This window comes from Pseudophryne corroboree, chromosome 6, assembly GCF_028390025.1.
Source record: "Pseudophryne corroboree isolate aPseCor3 chromosome 6, aPseCor3.hap2, whole genome shotgun sequence".
Lineage (NCBI taxonomy): Eukaryota > Metazoa > Chordata > Amphibia > Anura > Myobatrachidae > Pseudophryne > Pseudophryne corroboree.
In genome coordinates, this window is record NC_086449.1 from 507,749,880 (window position 1) to 507,755,087 (window position 5,208).

Consider the following 5,208-nt stretch of genomic DNA (forward strand, 5'->3'; position numbering starts at 1 on the left):
TAGTAGGCCACACCACAGTGCCCCCAATACATAATAGGCCACACCACAGTGACCCCAATACACAGGCCACACCACAGTGACCCCAATACATAGCAGGCCGCATCCCAGTGCACACAATACATAGCAGTCCACACCCCAGTGCACACAATACATTGCAGGCCACACCACAGTGCCCCCAGTACATAGTAGGCCACACCACAGTGCCCCCAATACATAGTAGGCCACACCACAGTGCCTCCAAAATAGGATTTTAATTACCTACAGGTAAATCCTTTTCTCATAGTCCATAAGGGAAATTGGGGGAATCTAGTACGAAGAGGTATAACTGGTTGTGCTGGCTCCTCTCCTCTATGCCCCCTCCCATTGGCAGTTATATGTAAAATAGTGCCCAAAGGAGAAAGGACATACTTGAGAGAAGGAACATAACAACGAGTAGCGAGATTCACACACCAGCACACCACTTAACATAAAAGACCAGCAACGGCTGGCAACAAACAGCAACAGCTGAACAGGTAACCGTACAAAGAGAACCTGCATAAAAGTCAACGCACTGAGACGGGTGCCCAATATCCCTTATGGACTGCGAGAAAAGAATTTACTGGTAGGTAATTAAAATCCTATTTTCTCTAGCATCCATAAGGGATATTGGGGGAATCTAGTATGAAGGGGACGTCCCAAATCTTCCAGAACGGGTGGGAATGTGCGGAAATGTCTGCAGTGCCGCCTGCCCAAACTGGGTATCCTCTTTGCCCAGGGTATCAAACCTGTAGAACTTCACAAAGGTGTTCTTCCCCGACCAGGTAGCAGCTATGCATAGTTGCAAGGCCGAGACTCCATGGGCAACCGCCCAGAAAGACCCCGCCGATCTTGTAGAGTGGGTCTTCAGAGACTGTGGAACAGGTAAGGCTACCGACACATAGGCCTGTTGGATAGTAAGTCTAAGCCAACGAGCAATGGACTGCTTTGAAGCAGGGCAACCCTTTTTCTGCGCGTCATATAGCACAAACAAGGAATCCGTCTTTCCGAGCCGTTCTTTTGACATAGATCTTTAAGGCTCGCACAGCATCCAATACCTCCAGAGGAGCAGAACTGCCAGAACTTGACGGAACCACAATAGGTTGATTCAAGTGGAACGCAGAGACGACCTTCGTCAGGAACTGCTTCCTAGTCCTGAGCTCCGCTCTGTCCTTTGTAAAAGACCAAGTAGGGACTTTTACACGATAATGCCCCCAATTCTGAGACATACCTAGCAGAAGCTAGGGCCAATAACATCACCGTCTTCCACATGAGATACTTGTCTTCTACTACCATCAGAGGTTCAAACCAGGAGGACTGTAGAAATTCCAACACAACATTCAAATCCCAGGGTGCCGTGGGCAGCACAAACAGGTTGAATGCAAAGCACCCCTTACAAGAAGGTCTGCACTTCTGCCAACACTGCCAATTTCTTCTGGAAGAAAATGGAGAGAGATGAAATCTGGACCTTAATGGAACCCAGACATAGCCCTTATACACACCAGCCTACAGGAAATGGAGGAAACGTCCCAAGTAGAACTCCGCAGGCGGATACGTGCGTTCCTCGCACCAAGAGACCTATCTTCTCCAGATATGATAGTGTTTTGACATCACAGGTTTTCTGGCCTGAACCATGGAAGCAATAAACTTTTTGGAAAGGCCCTTGTGAGCTAGGATGTTCCGCTCGACCTCCATGCCGTCAAGCGAAGCCGCTGTAAGTCCGGGTAGACTAACTGTCCTTGTTGAAGGTCTCTTCTCAGTGGCAAAGGCCAAAGGTTTTCGACAGACCTGTCCAGAAGATCCGCGTACCATGCCCTCCGAGGCCAATCCGGGGCAATCAAAATTGCCTGGACTCCTTGATTCCTGATTCACTGGAGCACCCTTGAATCTGCTGAAACTGGTAGTCCAGCCGGTACGGCCAAGGTGACGTCAGTGCATCTACTGCCCTCGCCTGAGGGCCCCTGGTTTGTGAGCAATACCAACGAAGCTTCTTGTGTCAAGAAGCCATCCTGTCTGTTTGTGGGCAGCCCCACCGGTCGATGATCTGCCGAAACACCTGATGATGGAGCCCCCACTCTCCTGGGTGGAAATCGCGACGACTCAGGAAGTCCGCTTCCCTGTTGTCTACTTCGGGAATGAAGATTGCTGACATTGCTCTTGCATTTCTTTCTGCCCAGAGGAGTATCTCTGACACCTCTCGTATGCAGGACCTGCTTTTTGTCCCTCCTTGTTGATTGATGTACACCACTGCCGTGGCGTTGTCAGACTACCTGGATCGCGTGATCCCCGAGTAGAGGAGAGGCCTGAATCAGAGCATTGTAGATCGCCCGAAGTTCCAGAATGTTAATCGGAAGTAGGGCTTCGTGGGCTGACCACCTGCCCTGGAACTGAGCCCCCTGGGTGACAGCTCCCCATCCTCTCGGACTCGCAACTGTCGTGAAGATCCAATCCTGATTCCCGAAACTTCGACCTTCCGGTAGGTTTTTATGACACTAGTCACCACAGGAGGGAAATCCTGGCCTGAGGTGACAGCCGTATTATCCGGTGCATCTGAAAATGAGCCGGACCACTTGCTCCAATTGAAATGTCCTGGCATGGAGCCTTCCATGCTGGATTGCCTCGTACAAGGCAACCATTTTCCCCAACAATCTTATGCAAAGATGGATGGATATTCGAGTAGGCTGGAGAACCATGCGGACCATCTCCTGAAGTGTTCTCGCCTTGTCCTCTGGGAGGAACACTTTTTGGGCCACAGTATCCAGCAACATTCCCAGGAACAGGAGCCGATGAGTTGGCTCCAGGTGAGACTTCTGTAAATTGAGGATCCACCCATGGTGTGACAGAAGTTGGATAGTGCGGTCTATATGGAGCAATAAAAGCTCCCTGGGTCTTGCTTTTATCAGGAGATCATCCAGGTAAGGGACAATATTGACCCCCTGGACCTGGAGTTGGAACATCATCTCCACCATCACCTTCGTGAACATCCTCAGCTGTGGACAGGCCAAAGGGTAGCACCTGGAACTGGTAGTGTTCGTTCAGCAGGGCAAACCTCAGGTAAGTCTGATGAGGTGGCAAAATCGAAATATGGAGATAGGCGTCTTTTATATCCAGGGAGACCATGAACTCCTGTTCCTCCAGACCAGCAATCACTGCTCGCAAGGATTACATCTTGAACCTGAAAACCTTTAAGTAAGGGTTCAAGGATTTCAGATTCAAAATGGGTCTTACTGAACCATCCGGTTTTGGTACCACGAACAGGTTGGAGTAGTAACCCTTTCCCTGTTGTTGCAGCAGTACTGGAACAATGACTTGGGACTGGACCAATGTTAGGATGGCCTGTTGCAGCGTAACACGCGTATCCTCCAAGCTGGTAAGCTTGATTTGAAAAATCGTTGGGGAGGAGCACCGTCGAACTCCAGCTTGTATCCCTGAGAAATGAGGTCCTTGACCTAGGTATCCTGGCAGGAACTTTCTCAGATACGGCTGAAGTGATGCAACCGAGCTCCCACCTCGAGATCCCCTTGGGGTGGGTGGTCATCATGTTGAGGCCTTAGTGGAAGCTGCAGTGCTGTCCTGAGTACTGGTGATCGCTGGTTTTCTTGTCTTACCTCTGGTGCCTCTAGCCGCATTGGAGGCACCTGTGGTCCTAGATCTAAATCTGTTAGACAGAAAGGACTGGGTAGGCAGCCCCGGGTAGGAACGTCTAGCCGGTGGGACCCCAGAGGGGAGAAACGTGGATTTCCCTGCAGTAACTTTAAAAATCCATGTATCCAATTCCACCCCAAAGAGCCATTCCCCTGGAAAGGGGAGAGACTCGACACTGCGCTTGAATTCGGTGTCCACTATCCACTGACGCAACCACAAAGCCCTGTGCGCCGACACTGCCATAGCAGTTGTCCTAGCATTAATATTGCCCATCTCCTTGAGAGAGTCACACAGGACGCGTGCAGTATCCTGAACGTGCTTCAGGAGAGTCACTGTAGTGACCAGGGACATATCCCCTGAGAGGCCCTCCTGAATTTGAGTAGCCCATTTTATGAATGGCATGAGTCATCCAGCAACCTGCTATGACCGGTCTGTGTGATATACATGCTGCTGTATAGATAGACTTCAGTGTAGTCTCTATTTTCCTATCCCCAGGGTCTTTTATGGTAAAGAAGCCCGGGGCTGGAAGGTACCGCCTTTTTAGATAGGCGAGAGACTGATACATCAACAGCCAGGGGTTCTTCTCAGAATTTCCTGCCTTCAGGGGCAAATAGGAAAGTGTGCAAAAACAGTTTTGACATTTGGTACTTTTTATCTGGATTTTTCCAGGCTAACTTAAATAGCTCATCTAACTCTGCAGAGTCAGGGAAAGTGACACTGAGTTTGAAGAAAAACAACTGCTGTGTCGCAGCGTCCTCTAGAAGGGAGTTTTAACACGTCCCGTATAGCTAAAATGAGGGGTTCAATACCCTGTGCAGACGGGGAATCCCCAGTAACTGGATCCAATTCCTCCCCCTACTCCTTTATCTCCTCATCTGAATCTGAAAGTAAAGCAGGTAACCCACTTTTTAATGGTTCTGAGTTAGAAGGAAAGGGGGGGGGGTGGAACATCTGCCCTTGCAGCTAGGTCTGCAACAGCCTGCTGCGGCGGTTGAGTTTTTTGAGCATTAGCAGTGACCTGAAATGACATATCTGATATCATGGAATTTATGGCACCTAGCCAGGAAAGCTCTTGACCCCCCCCCCCCGAGCCCCTTCACTGAGCTGTGAGGACTGACTGTATTTTTCACATGATATGGAACCAGATGTAGAGGGTGAGAATCTGGTGTGACATACACTGCACAATTGGTGTTTTACCATGTTAACAGTAAACAATACATACAGACAAGTAATACAATAGCAAGCCTGCCTTACTGTATGTGAGAGGGAAACAGAGAGAAGGGAACAGCACACCCAAGCTAAACAGCTCCAGTGAGGCTGCAAGCTGTTATATCACAGTGAAATACTTGTGTTTTTGTCCTTTTCAGGACACAGATTGTGTACAATAGCGGTTCTCCCCTTTTGCTACACCCCTGTACCAGTTTTCCTGAGTGTCTGGAGGAGCTGTGTGCGCCTGTTGCTGCAGCTGTAAGCAGAGGAAGGCGCCAAAACGCTGCTGGTCCCGCTCTGAGGAAGCTTCGCCCTCACTTCACCAGTTCATCTATCCCC